Genomic DNA, 15,833 nt, shown 5'->3' with positions numbered 1-15,833 from the left:
GTTGCTCCCATTAGGGCTGTATCTTTATACAAGCTGTAGGATTGTATTCTACTGCAAATCTTGGTGGGTATGCCATAAATTTACTGAAGGCAGAGTAGTCCCACAGCTATTAGTCTAGCTTCCTAAAAAAAAAGTGGTTTCAAAATTATATCCCGGCAGAATATAATCTGAAAAAAAAGTATTATCAATACAGATATATTCTCTGAAAAGACAAAAAAAGTCCTTAAAAATGATAAAAAGTAATGAGACACAGGCTTAGCTGCCTTGCTGAAACATATTGGCTACTAACAAGCAACAATCTGTTCTTTCCTTCCAATATTATCTGCCTTCTTTAATGACAATCATGAAGGTATGCCCAAGTAGGCACTAAATAAGCTTATGACACTGCTGTTGAATGCTGAATTTTTCCATTCATCATCTAACACCTCTGGAAAAGATTGGTTTCAATGCCTTACAAAATGACTGTTATGGTAATTTCCTCAGTTTTCCCATGTGTAGAAAAAGTTATTATAATATTGCTGTCCTAGAGGACTAAGGATTTGCTAATAATAATAGCCCCAATAAAACTTGTATTTGCTCAGAGGCAACACATGGTATCATTACAGAGGATGTATGGATTAACATTTAGTTGCTAAAGTGCGAGCATCACGCACAGAGGAATATATTGTTGCTTTTTGTTAAAGGGGGGCAAAAGGAGGTTCATAATAAAATTAACAGCAAAAGGCTAATGAATGGTTTTTCTAGCTCATTTGTGTGCAGTTCTTTGTCTTCTAAAATGAGTGTTACTGGGATTCAAGTTTAGCTGAAACACATTTCTTAAAGCTGCAAGAGCTGAGCCGAAATTATCTCTACCCCAATTTGGCATCCCATTTATGGGAGGCGAAATTGGAGGCTATTTTGGCTACTTTGGGAAGGAGTTTCAGGTGGGGGGCTGACTTAACACTGTCTCATAGCTACAGCTGCTCATTGCCTGGATTTCTGCCATTTTCCTTACCTAATGCCCAAACAAGTGCCACTACTGTCCCCTATTTTGCAGGAAAGATCGTAGTGCATATTGGAAATTTAAATGTCTACAAGGAATGTGGATTAAAATGCTCGGCCCCCCTGGCGCAACAAATCCACTTTTTAACCAAAATTGCCCTTTTGCAGTAAGGAAAGTGATGGGGAGATGCACTAGAAAGTGTGAGATGAATGAAGCATTAATGGAAAGGCATATATAACCATCAATCACAGAAGCAAATCAGGGCGAATGCAGGATGACTGCTCATTGTCCTCTAGAATGAATACTCAATAAAGTCTGGACATAGCTTAACCTCCATATATGCTTTGTGCAAGCAAATCAGGATAAATAATAAACAGGTCATGTAGGGGAGCCCTACATCTTCAAAAGCTTGGGACAGGGAGAGAAAACTAGTTATTATCACTCCAGAATGACTTAATTTGTATTTGTGTACCAGAAAAGTGAATGTTTCTATGGGATTTTTCCCCCCTATTTTTATTCATTTAGCATTTAATTTATGTGCTTAAAAGAGTTTCCCTTCTATATTATTTACTTGTTATACTTTTCTGGCCATATTATTACATGAATGGATGAAACTAAGGATGGGAACTATTCTGGTAAAGTGTCCCATCCTAGGTGCACATTTTGAAGTACCACCGAAGCAGCACATTGCCAATCGTTTTGCTTATTATTGCAATACTTGTACCACCATGGGTACTGTTATTTGGATTTTTGGCCCCCTGAACCCTTGGGCTTGCCCTGTTCTGCTCACTCGCGTCTTGCACTTAAGGAGTGATTGTCATGTTCTGAGCTGAGGAGATTTTTTTTTTAAATGAATCCCAACGTTGAAACCAGGAGCACAGTTAGCTAGTTGTGCTGCAGCAGGGGAGCGCCTCTCAATTTGGCAGCCAGAGTCCTCTTTCTAGCATTGCCGCTTCCCTTCGTGACGCGCGGCAGATCTGAGGGTGGTTATAATATAACGGTGGTGTTTACCTCATTCTGTGGCAGCAAGTTCGGCTGTGGGATGTGTAAAGATGTCTTTCTTCCATGCCACTTATGTCATACCTGTGAATGTTCCTAATCCATTGCTCTATTCACACTGTCTTTAGGTCAGCTCTTGAAAAATTGAGATATCTGGCAGCTGTCTCACTTGAAAGTGGGAGCCTCAGCTTACCTTTGGCCTCTCCTTATAGTGTCTGGACAAACAGAGGCTCTGGCAGACGAAAAACACACAGAGAGAGCGGCAACATCTGAATGCTGTTTCCTGTCTATTGTCCCCCATGTTACTCTTGGCATGAGTTGCTTTAACCTTCACCTGGTTCTTTAAAGGCATTGCTTTATGAGGATTATTAAGAGTTAGTCTTAGTAGTTTCAAACAGCTACTGAACTACACCTTTTGTATGCACACAGGTTCATATGAGCTCAGCATTTCCTCAAGGCCACAATAATTGCTGGTTTGACTGATTGGCATTCTGTTATATAGCCGATGGCACTTAAGACTTCATTTCTTGTTGCAAGTCCCCCTTCTAAAAAAAATGACAACTCCCCAAATTGCATACAAAATAGGACACAAAGCCATAAAACATGATTGGCAGATGCATGACAAAATGCAACTGTCCATGGCACTTTTAACAAAAAGTCAGCCGTTGGGGTCGATAGAAGTCTACTACAACTCTGAGCTGTAGGAGCTTCCTCTGGTCCCTTTTCACTTACTTTACTGTCAAAAGCAGCTGAATGATCCTATTTCCCTCACACACCCCTTCATTTGATCATCTATCACAGTGGTGGCCAACCTTGGCCCTCCAGCTGTTTTGGGACTACAATTCCCATCATCCCTGACCACTGGTCCTGTTAGGTAGGGGTGATGGGAGTTGTAGTCCCAAAACAGCTGGAGGGCCAAGTTTGACCACCTGCCTTTCCAAGTTTGGCCACTGATCTATCAAGTACCAGAGTATTCATTTGTTCCTGTGATATGCAATGCAGTAAAACACTTCAGAATTAGTTGTGATGAGAACTTCACAATGCATGATGCTGCCACCCATCCCACAAACAATACACATGTGGAATTTAAAAACAAAAATCTCCCAGGGATCTATCTATCCATTCAGACAATTATATTTTGGAAATAGATGAACAGTGTGCTATATGGAAGAAGAAAAAGCCTAATTTTCTGTTTACTGCAGTTCTTGTACAGGTTAATGCGAATCATCTGATGTCCTTTAACAGAACTGAATGATAGTGAGCAAAAATAATATCGAGGGGTGGGAGACATCTGTTAAAGTGCAAGATTTTAAAATCCACCTGCTTAGCAGAAGTACAAGTCATTTTGTTTTACAGTGTATTTCCAAAGTGTTTGTAAGATCCATTATGAAAACCAGACCTCAACCACGCTGCCTATATAAAGAGAATTAGCCAAGGACCTGTTGCCTTGGTTCTGCCATTCAAGTGATTTGGCTTTCTATAACTGATTTGCTTGACTCCAAGATAGGATCTCCATCATTCACATTGCATTTCATGCTTTTCGCATTGTAAAAAAGGTAAAGGAACACTGACAGTTAAGTCCAGTCACGAACGACTCTGGGGTTGTGGCGCTCATCTCACTTTACTGGCCGAGGGAGCCAACGTTTGTCTGCAGACAGTTTTTCTAGGTCATGTGGCCAGCATGACTAAGCAGTTTCTGGTGAAACCAGAGCAGCTCATGGAAACACCGTTTACCTTCCCGCCTCAGCAGTACCTATTTATCTACTTGCACTGGCATGCTTTCGAACTGCTAGATTGGCAGGAGCTGGGACCAAGCAACAGGAGCTCACCCCATCGCAGGGATTCAAACTGCCGACCTTCTGATCGGTAAGCCCAAGGCTCAGTGGCTTAGACCACAGCGCCACCCGCGTTGAATTGAATACAGTTTCACATTTTATGAGGCTTAATTCCGCACTGGTAGAATAATTTTATTTTTAGTTAGACAATTTATAAACCGTTAGTTCAAAAAACCCACACCCTCTCCTGGTGATGTAAAAGTTAAATTATATAGAAAGCATGACTAAAACCCATGGGTCGATTAAAAACAAATACATGTAAAACCTACATTAAAACAAAGACAAGCTCGAGAAAATGTTTCAAACAAATATAACAAAACCATGTGTCTGGTTAGGCCTGCCAAAACATAGAAATTTTTATCTGGTGTCTAAAACAGACTAGTAAAAGTACCTGCTTAATGCGAATGGGCAGGGCATTCCAAAGCACAGGTGCTGCCATACTAAAGAAATGACTCCTTGCAAATGTGGAATGGACTTGTTAAAGTTCAAGTACAAAGTGAGCTAAGGCAATCTGTTAAGCAAACTAGTTACAAACTCTGAAGGCTTTATAAATCAGCAGTAATGCCTTGAACAAATAAGCAGGCAGTGCAGATCTCCGAGCATAGGTGTGATATGTTGGCAGATCCTGCGAGCGCACGCGCGCGGGGGGGGGGGGGAATTGCAGCCACCCATTCGAATTTTACCAGAGCATTACACAGTTGTGAACTGCATGTACACACACACCTTCCATTCATGCCTCACATTACTCAGGGCAAAGATGACATCAAAGATATGTGCTTGTTTGATTTGTTGGCCCAAGGAACATTTGCAACAGTTCCATAACTGCCACAAAGGTCTTGAAGTCCTGAACTAGCTCAATAGCAGTCTTTGGTTAAAATCACCCAGTAAGTGCTATACAACCCAAGCAACGGGAAAAAATTGCCTTAGAATACAGGGTGACCCAAAAGTAGGCAGGTATACAATTGAATCAATGTGGCAGTTAAATTTCAGGCTGGCAGTTGGAAAGATTAGTGGAGTCAGATAAAAGGATTGTTTTTCTTTCCTGATATTGTGAATGATGACAACGAACTTGAGTCAAGAACAAAGAAAGTGGATTTTAAAGCAGCCACCCTGTATATACAGAAACTTTATAGTTTCCTTAGATGTAAAATTGAGATCAATCCAGCAACAAATGTTTCAGGTATATTGGACTTCTCAGCATCTTTGGTAGAAGGTACTGGGTAATGCAGATTGATGCTTGTCTCCAGCTCAGATGAAACAAGGTGAGCTAGTACAGTGGTACCTTGGTTTATGAACTTAATCCATTCCGGAAGTTTGTTCTTAAACCAAAACCGTTCTTAATTCAAGGCGTGCTTTCCCTAATGAGGCCTCCTGCCGCCGGTGCCCTACCACCGGTGCCCTACCGGTGCCCTACCACCATTCGGCTTCCGTTCTTAGACCAAGGTAAAATTCTCAAACCAAGACACTATTTCCGGTTTTGTGGAGTTTGTAAACCAAATCGTTCTTAAACCGGACTGTTCTTAAACCGAAGTACCACTGTATTAGGATAAGGGTAGCAGTCATACCAGCAGGAGAGAAATGGACCCTTTGGGTAAGCTGGGCATCAGGTTGAGCTGAGTCTCTGGGGTTGTGAGGCATGGTTGGCTTAAGAGCAGGGGTGTAGGGAATAATAATAAATAACAACAATTCAATATTTATACCCTGCCCCTATGACTGGGTTACCCCAGCCACTCTGGTGACTTTTACCTCCTATAGCCTTGCACTTTCTACAGTATTCGGTGTACAGAACACATTGGACCTCTCAGCATGACACAAAACTAAAGTCACCAGCCTGAAAATACATTATTCATTTAAATTACAAGTCAGGTCAAAACTTTGAACCAAATATTCATCAAGGGGAAATGCTGCACCTGGCTGGCAGCCCTCCCTGTCCAAATCTGAAAGCATTCGGTTTATGATACCTTTGGCTGTGTCTTTTTCAACTCCAGGTTTAGCTGATGTGCCAGTCAGGTGTGAGAAGAAGCTCATTATCCTTAGGGATGGCGGGGGGGGGGGGGAATGGCTCAGTTCACATTTTAATGCATGTCTACCCAATTTGCATTTTCCAAAAGGAATAGCTTTAGAGCAGTGTCGCACCACTTTAAACATTAAAGATGCTGAGAGTTGTTAGGAGACCCCCTATTTCCCCCACAGAGCTACAATTTCCTCAGCTCCCAGAATTCCTTGGAGGAAGCCATGACTGTTTAAAGTGGTATCATAGCACTTTAAATGTATGGTGTGTACATGGCCTGGGCCCCACCACCTCTGCTTTTCTTCTCAACCTTTCTACCCTTTACCTTTTCTACCCACTCCCTGCTGCTTTGCTTCTCGATAGCACATGAATAATTTCACAAGAGACATCTTTATTAGAAGAATCAAGGTAGGTCTTATCAGGAGTCCTGCTGTCTGGATATTATCTGTGACTGCTAGCAACCAGAGTAGAAAGTAAAAACTAAGCAAAAGCAACTGCCTTGCCCCTTTGTGACCACATCAAAAGAACTATGCAGTTCAGTAAATCCCCAATTGCCAACAACAGATACTCCCTATGATATCATCGGCTGCCTCCTCTCCCCAGGAGAAGTGACAGAACTATAAGTTTATACCTGCCTATGTGCTTTGCACATCAACTGCTTTGAGGGTCACATCTCACAAATCACCAGTGTGAGCTCACTTTAGCTTTTGTTCTAATGACTTGATATCTTGAAACTCTTTAATGCACACATCAGAGATGTGAGAATTAATGCCTCTTACGGGCAAGGTATGACACATATGGATGTCACCCAAGGCAATGGCTTTCTTTCTTTTGGAAGTTTTCCAGTGCATTCTTAAGAATTTGTATACTCTTGAGGGTTGCCAGCTTTCCTTTCCTTTCCTTTTTAACTGACCCCTGTGATCTTTTAGCAGTTTGATCTGGGGACATTAAAAAGCAATAAATGCTTCTTCCCATGATGTAAAAAGAAACATGTGCCAATTTCTGCCAGTCAAATTGCTGCTAGAAGCATAGGAGAAGGCAAGGCCAGCTGTCATTTTGTTTCAGGTCAGTTGGCAACCCTGCCACTCCAATATGTAATAAGACCCAGCCTGACCCAAACTTGACAATCTGTAGAAGTGGGTTTCTTGGACAAGCAAAAAGCTTTCCCAAATGCTTATTTCAATGGCTCTGGCCTTGGTACGCATTAGGAATGAAGCCTATCTAAAACTTTACACTCTGGGGACACTCTTACTCTTCCATTAGGATTTGTTCAAGTATAATTATGTACGCTTTCATATCCTTGTTTTTGAGAACTTATGTGGAAACGTAAGAAACACATTTTCAAGAAGAGAAATGAAAATGGGAGGCAGAGATCCATGTGAGATATACCTGGCTCCTTCCATGGCCTTATAGACCTCACATATTTTCGGTGTTATATATGAAGCAAAAGGCACTTCTAGAAACACAGTGGAATACAGCACAAGTTCAGCACTCATTTCTATGTTATTGGTTCCAGAAAAAATCTGTTTACGAGTAACATGTAAATGAGCACTAAAGTTGTGCTAGATATACCAGTAAACATCGAGAAAATGGAATAAACTGCCATGTGAATGGAGTTTCTGTCTACTTTTAATTGATGGTTGGAGGAGGAGCTTTGTGGAACCCGTGCAAAATGTCCCCATATAGCGGAATCCATATTTAACAGACCTGCCCCAGGGCATGTGGTTCTTGCACATGGCATGTTAAAAAAAGAAGAAGTAAAGGACTCCTGGACGGTTAAGTCCAGTCAAAGGCAACTATGGGGTTGTGGTGCTCATATCACTTTCAGGCCAAGTGAGCCGGTGTTTGTCCACAGACAGCTTTCTGGGTCATGTGGCCAGCATGACTAAACCGCTTCTGGTGCAACAGAACACCGTGACAGAAACCAGAGCACACGGAAATGCCATTTACCTTCCCACCACAGCGGTACCTATTCATCTTGCACTGCTAGGTTGGCAGGAGCTGGGAGCAACGGGAGCTCACCCCGTCGTGGGGATTTGAACCACCGACCTTCCGATCGGCAAACCCAAGAGGCCCAGTGGTTTAGGCCACATGTCAGAGACATTGCCCGCAGACAGGAATTGGCAGCGGGGGAGAAAGAGGCAGAGGGAAAACAAAAGGCTGCCTGTCACTTCTCAAAGCAACACTGAGATGCAGGAGCAGGAGGCAGGATTAGGGGGGGTTGGATTCAACTCCAGAGGAGGAGGAATTGGCTGCACCTGAGTCTCCCAGAAGTAGGAGGCGGAGCAAGTGAAGACCAGCTGGAAGTGGGGGCAGGCTCAGCATATATCTGGCCTTGGAAGGGGCCGGAGGCCAGTCAAGTCAACTGACTCTGATAGTGAAGAATGAGCTTTGGGAGGCTCTGTTTGCTGTAAGCCTGTAATTGCCAAATAAAGCTAAAGGAGTTAAACTGCCTGCTTGCTGTGTCGTGAGTGAGAGATGTGCTAAACCTAACACCACAGCGCCACCCACGTCCTTATGGCATGGGAGCTATTGTAGCAGATCTCCCTTTTTTGCACTGTTACTGTAGGGTAGGAGCAGCGCCGGTGCTAGGGCTTTTTGTGCCCTAGGCTAAATCACCTTCTGGCGCCTCCCCCCGGCACATGCTTCATGACGCTCTCATTTTGGCTCACGTGCCTCCCGCCTATGGAGGAGACGCTGTGAGCTCTTCAGCGGCCACTGCAGCGAGCGAGCGTTGGAGTTGGCAGCAACAGCGCACATAGCTGAAGGTCCCTCATTGCAGCCGCTGAGGAGCGCACAGCATCCCCTCCATAGGCGGGAGGGCACTGAGCTCTCATTTTGTTGCTCCCGGTGCGGGCGGCAGCGCGGCCGGGCGGCGGGCAGGCTCGCCAGTGTCCCCTCCATTTTAGGGGCGGAGCCGAGCAGCCGCCCGCCAGGCTCCGGCGATGCGCGTGGAGGCGCCGGGAGTTGGCGGGCAGGCGGTAGGCGACGGGCAGGCTCAACAGCGCCCCCTCCATTTTGGCGCCCTAGGCCATGGCCTAGTTTGCCTAAATGGAGGCGCCGACCCTGGGTAGGAGTACCAGGTCACCCAAGAGAGGAATCCATGACCTCGAACAAATTCCTTCCTGCACCAGCATTACCCTAGTTTCCAGGAGGGCTTTACACTTTTATTAAAAGTAGCCTCACTCCTCCCATGTCACCTTAAAGCAGCACAAGCTTAAGACCCTTTGCAGAGGATCCCACAGCGCTGAGGTAAGATCAGAAAATAGTCATGATCTAATAAAAATAAAAAATGACATTTTACAGTATTAAAGGCTATGAGATTCCCAGTGCCAGCTCTGTGCCTATGCTATTTACAAAAGTGTTCTTCTGACATCCAGAAATTAAAGTGGGTGAAATCTTTCCTACATGATGCTGCTATTATCAGAAGCCTGCACCTGTTGAATTTCTGACCTTCATGTGATGTTTTAAAAGCTCAGATTTATGAAAAGTTTTTTGGGGGGAAGGTGGCAACTTAATTTCAGGATAATGCTTTTGTGCCTTTAATCTTCACTTATAATAATGATGTTTTATGATGGCAGAAATGGGGTTAATTGGCATCTTGTAATTCCCCTCTCTTACAGTACATATGGTCTCTCAAAATCAAAGTGCAGGGACGTCATGAAGTTTGGAAAACGATAAAACCACAAGTCATTTTTAACTAATTCCTTCATGCCCATGTTACTGATTTTTACAAGGTATAGCTTAAAAACACATGTGGTTTCATTTAAGCATGTGTTGGAGCTTCTAGGTATTTTTTTTAAAAAACAGTACCAAGAGGTCAAGGTTCAAAGTATATTAGTACTAAAGTATTTTAGCTCCTTTTTGTTGCTCAGTATTCAGGTCAATTGCATGGCATTTTGCGGAGAGTAACACCTAAATGCTAAATGGGAGTTGGACATTAATATGGTTAAATGCCTAATTTGCTGAACATGAAAGTTGGCAGAGGGATGGGGAAGACCTGAATTGTGCTTTACAGACACTCTTGGGGTATGTCTCAAAGCCATGTGCATACCAGCACTTCTGGTTCTATGAATTTTTATTTTACCCTGCTAGGTTTTTAAATGCTATCTCCTGCCATCATGTTGCTTTTATCTTTCTTGTAGAATTTGTTTCACCATTCATAACTTGTTGGCCACAGTATAGCCACATAGTCCGCAAAGTGACATGTAAAGAGACTAAATAAAAAAATATATACCAAAGGTGAGCTATGCTAAAGAAATGGAAGGGCTTATAGGTAGGAGCATACCTCCAGTGCCTCACATTCAGTTGTATGGGATGAATCAACAAGATGGTTTTTGAGGAGTAAAATGTGCCTCATCTGAGGACTTAGTCACAGTAGACCTGCTGGTCACCACCTGAGCACAGTCGTACCTTGGTTCTCGATCAGAATGCGTTCCAGGAGTCCGTTCGACTCCCGGAAGCATTTAAAAACCAAGGTGTGGCTTCCAATTCGCTGCAGGAGCATCCTGCCGCCTATTGGAAGCCGCAGAAGCCACACGAGACGTTCGGCTTCCAAAAATCATTCAAAAACTGAAACACTCACTTCCAGGTTTCGATCATTCGGGAGTCGATTTGTTCGGGAGCCAAGGCATTTGAGATCCAAGGTACAACTGTACACACTTTTTATTTATGATGACTTCAAAGCAGTCCTATATGGCTTTACATTTTTTAAAAAAACACCCGAAGAGATTTGCAAAAACAATATGCAACAATAATACTCTAAATTTTTCATCCATAATTTGCACTATATCCATAATTTGCACTACATTAGGGTAAAGATGCCAAAATGTATAAAAAGCCCCTGACCCCATTTCCCATTGGACACCTTAAATTGTCTGCTTTTCTATCACTCAATCCAGCTCATGGAAATATCAGACGAAAAAGCCCTGCTGGATCAAACCGAAGGCCCTTTTAGTCCAGGATCCTGTTCTCATAGTGGCCAATTAGATACCTATGGGAAGCCCACCAACAGAACCTGAGTGAAACAGCACTACCCCCACTTGTGCTCCCCAACAACTGCTATTCAGAAGCATGCTGGATGTAGAACATAGGCATGATAATTAGCAGATACTGATAGTCTTATTGTCCATGAATTTATCTTATCCTCTATTAATGTCCTCCAAATTGATGGCCATTGATACATCTTGTGGCAGCAAATTTCATAGCTTTAACTATGCAATGTGAATAACCAGTGTGTGTGTGTGTGTGTGTGTGTGTGTGTGTGTGTATGTTTTGGTACTGGGACATCTCATGAAGTGTGCCTATTTTAGTAGCCAGGGAAGTTCAAATAGGGTATTATTGTAGAATTATTATAAGGGCATTTAGATTTATTTACAGAAATTACTTTTGGAATATACACCTGAACACTTTTGCAAAAGGCACAGGGTAGAAATTGCTACCCGTGTGGAATATGGCAACTTGCCTCTTTCCATTACCTGAAATTTGCAAGAAAAGGAAAATATAGCAGGCTGGTTTAAGAATCAGTTGTGTGAAATTGTGCAATTATATTATATTCCCTCCTGGCTATGATGTTTCTCATTGCCTTACAGCTTGCACAGTAGTTCACCCAAATGAGCCTTTACATTAAGCTTATTCTCATCTCTGTTGTTACAAATCAGAAATAATTGCAATGAATTCAAAAGTGTGGATGTATTTAACGAAATGTTCAAATATTGGAATAAGAATGACTTGCACACAGCTCTTCGTGATATTTATTCCTGTGCTCTGCGTACCTGATGTATCCGGAGAAGATGGAATTAAACCGACGGTGAAGTAGACTATTAGCAGGGCTGGGGGCAGGGAGAGAAGTGGAATGCCCCTGATAAACACATGCCCTTGTTCATTTCTAATAATTCCAGCCGCTGATGAATTCTATTGCCTGGGGATTTGGCTATGTAAATCCATCTGCCTAAAGCTTCACAGATATTTTTTATGAGAGCAGACCACATCTTTTGTGTTGCCAGACGCAATAGTCACTAGGTCTTGTGACCTTACTCTATAGAGATTGGGGTTTTTAAAAAATGAAATGGGACACACACACAAAATGCACAGTGGGATATAAATGAGACCCTGGACACTGTTAAAGCAATCGGGAAGCCTATAAGAATAACAATACCTTTTAATATATATATATATTTTAAAACCAGCCAATGGGGATGAAATGAGGGTGGGTGATGAAGATGAATAGATTAAGCGTGGGTACCGACAGCAAAGGAATGAGTGTTCCGAATGATGTTTGCATTTGTTCAACAAAGAGCCAGGGGTGCGGGCCTAGCAGAAGGTTGCCAGGAATCAAAGCAGAAAGTCGAGGAAGGTCAAAGCAGTTTACTGGTGGATTGCTCAAAGGATTACAGAGCAATAGGAGTCCCCGGGAAGTTCTCCGGTGCAATCCCCACTGAGACGTAAGGAAGTTACACAAGCTTTCATTCATTAAATGGGGCTTGCTCCGGAGACGCATGCATCCATCTCATCATAACCCATACCAACTGAGCGGCTATTCGTAAGCATGTGCTTTTCTTCATTTGGAATGCAATATATAGAATAAATAGCTCACAGATTTCTTTTAATTGTTTTCGCAGTTCTTCTACCTGTCTGAAATATTGTGGGGGTTTTTAAGAAGACTAGATTCAGGTTCTCAAACTCGTCATGTTAATTAAAGGTAGACAATTTCTACCCCATCTTTGAACAACAAGGTTTCCCAGGTAGATTACAAGAATTTAAAAAGATAATACAGCATACAAAAGAAAAAAAGAATCACAACAGTAAAATGCAGCTAGTAGCAGATATTTATTACCGTTACCTAAACGTGCCTAAAATTAGCTTGGCATTATTTATCTATTTAGCTATCTATGATATTTATTGTAAAGCAAAGAAGTACTCTGTGGTACTCTCACAGTGATGAAGGTAACTTATTTGCTAATTAAAACACACACACACACACACACACACACACACACACACAAAGCCCCCTCTTCATTAATACTGATATGAGGGCAGGGCAGTACATAACAAATAACAGAGCAACAAAATCAATAAAACAAGCAGCGGAGCTATCAAAATACAGTAAGGAGCAGCTTGAAATGAGGCTGCACTTTAAATTTTAACATTGTATTTTAATCTGTATTTTAATTAATTGTTTTTATGTTTTATTGTAATTCTGTTGGTGTCAGCCACCCTGAGCCCGGTTTTTGACTGGGGAGGGCGGGGTATAAATAAAAATTTATTATTATTATTATTATTAAAAACAGCAAAGATGGGTAAAACAGTAACCCAATAAAAAACACTTGGCTGAGCGATGGTGAATGTCGCATGATTATGGAATGAGCAAAAAAGCTGCCTACTTACATACGGAAAATAATGACACCATACTTATTTAATGTACAACATTGAAGAAAAAACACAACAACTAGAGCGCTGGCATTGACCTGCCTCCAGTCAGTTTAATGCGAGACGACATCAAGCAGCTCAGAGGGCCAGGCTATAAATGAGCCATTGACATAATATATTATTTTGGATAAGCTGTGTTTTCAGTAACATGGTTTTGTTATTGTAAAGATTTGTGTGGTATGTATGTTTATACATGATTTTATGCAGCATTGTATTAGCATCAAATTGAGAGAGGTCTAGAAATAAATAATAAAGGAACAGTCTATATTCAAAGAGAGATCATGCATGAAAATGATCACAGGTTTGGGTGTATTATCACTGGAAACCAACAATTAGATGAGAAGAAATGATCATCGTGGGATCTACTTCCTGGTAATGGTCTTTAGATTGGGAGCAGATGAAAGAAATATTGCTTTTGATTTCCAACAGTACTGGTTTTTTTCTGATACATTTTTATTAGAGGATCGACCATTCAGGGTAACACTTGCTTTTGCACAAAATACTGGTTTATAAAGAAATAGTTTTCTCCACTTTAATGTCAGGAAACTTAGAGAAATGCTCCATTCAAACCACCAGTGCACTGAGAATTGTTTAGAAATCCTCTTCATAGCTGTCAAGTTCTCCCTTTTTTTTAAGGGAAATTCCCTTATGCTGAATAGGATTCCTCGCAAGAAAAAGGAAAACTTGACAGCTATGATCCTCTTTAAACAGTGTGATGGTACCAACTTTCCTTTAAAAGACCAAAACCAAAAATCCTATTTATAGCAACGTTTGCAGAAGTGATGCTGATATTTACCTTGTCACGCTCAGTCATCAGTGCAAATATCTGTACGGTGCCTCATTCCTATTTTGTCTTGCATGATTTATGATGTTACTGCAACAGCAATATTAGAGCTTTAAATACCACAACAATATTTAGGATGAAAATAGACACTAATCATGCTTTGAAAAGGTTGAACACTGTGATTCATGGGACTCGCTGAAAATAGCAATTTGTATTCTCAAACACTCGCATTTGGAATCCTTGTCTCATTAATTGCCAACATTAAGCTTGGTAACATTAGTAAAAGTCAATCGGAGTGACTGGCATTATACAGAAACAGAACACATCGCAAACTGGAAAGCATTTCAGCGCTCGGATCGAACATGTAGTAGAGATCATTGAAATAATTTTTCTTTTAGCATGCAGTTCATTATTTATCTGATAAGGTGACAAAGACTCCAGTGCCCACAGTCCAAAACAGTTATGTGTGTTTAAGCCCATTAATATCTAGCATAATTAATTCTGTCTTGATACATTTTTCATCTTAATTGTTTTCCTGGTGAATATGATAAAAATAAGCCTAGAAAGAAAAACTCAGTTATTAATTTACCTGTTTTATTAAAACTCTCGAGCCCTCTTAAATCTCTTGGCTTCCACACAGCAAGAATCCCATTTTCTTAGTGTCAAGAGGCACTGACCTGCTGCCATCTTTGTGGTGGGCTTTCCTCTATGCTGTCCACATGGTGAACAGGGAAGGAGAAAATTAGGCTCTTTGACTGGCATTGTAGTAGCCCTTTGCCAACCCCTGAGCTTGGCTGGTCACAGCCAGTCATGGGTTCTGCCTGATTGTCAGGAGTGGGGCCAGGGAGTGGACCAGAAGGAAACCTTCCTCCCTACCACACACTTGCACTCTATAATTCGGGGCCTGGGGCCACAGATTTCAGCAGTGTTGTTGCTAACATCCCCATTTACCCTTCCTAAGGCAAGAATATTCTTGCTATGGACTGTGGTTCAGAAGGTTTTTCTCTCACCGCCACAATTGGCTGAAGGCTATATAACAGGCATCCCCAAACTGTGGCCCTCCAGATGTTTTGGCCTACAACTCCCATGATCCCTAGCTAACAGGACCAGTGGTTGGGGAAGATGGGAATTGTAGTCCAAAACATCTGGAGGGCCGAAGTTTGGGGATGCCTGCTATATAAGGTTCCTTACTTATATGACAATTGTGTGGCAATTTAAATGGAAGTAGTAGTGGTATTGGCAGGATCCACAGTCCAATAGATGACCTGAATGGCCTGCCGATGCTATCCAAGACCCCTTGTTCTGTTTAATCTTTCTTGATTAGCCAGTAATTTTAATGATTATTTTATATTGGTTTTATTATGTTTTCTGTTTCTATATATGGTTGTACACCACTGTGATATTTTATATGAGTTTGCGGTATATAAATATATTTTATAACTAAAATAAATACATTCATTTTGTTTGCGGCTTTAAATGTGTTGTATGGTGTAATGCTTATAATTAGTCAGCAGGTGGTGCTACAGTTGCTGACTGGTTAATTACTGCAACAGTTTCTTTGAACAAATGTGAAGTCTCCCTCTGAAAATCAGCCAACCCATCATTCATTTTCTATAGCAGAGGGGCAGAAACCAGTGGCACTGTCAGGGTAGGACTTTGAGCCCCATAAGCAGGGCTGGCAGTAGGACAGACTTTCCACATTTTGAAGTAAATGAAGTACAATGCATATTGTGAACTACGGTGTGTGTGTTCTGTAAGAACGTTCCGTCCAGAATGTGAAATTTCATAACCACA

General features: G+C 41.7%; 1 long non-coding RNA gene across 3 annotated transcripts in view; it reads left to right on the top strand.

Annotated features, from left to right (window-relative positions):
* The window catches only part of LOC148685976 (uncharacterized), a 113,303-nt gene that overhangs the window by 60,727 nt on the left and 36,743 nt on the right, over window positions 1-15,833 (top strand). The window lies entirely within an intron of this gene.

This window comes from Zootoca vivipara, chromosome 4, assembly GCF_965207765.1.
Source record: "Zootoca vivipara chromosome 4, rZooViv2.hap1.1, whole genome shotgun sequence".
Classification (NCBI taxonomy): Eukaryota; Metazoa; Chordata; class Lepidosauria; order Squamata; family Lacertidae; genus Zootoca; species Zootoca vivipara.
Note: the sequence above shows the minus strand (reverse complement) of the source record. Positions and strands in the feature narration are given on the sequence as shown.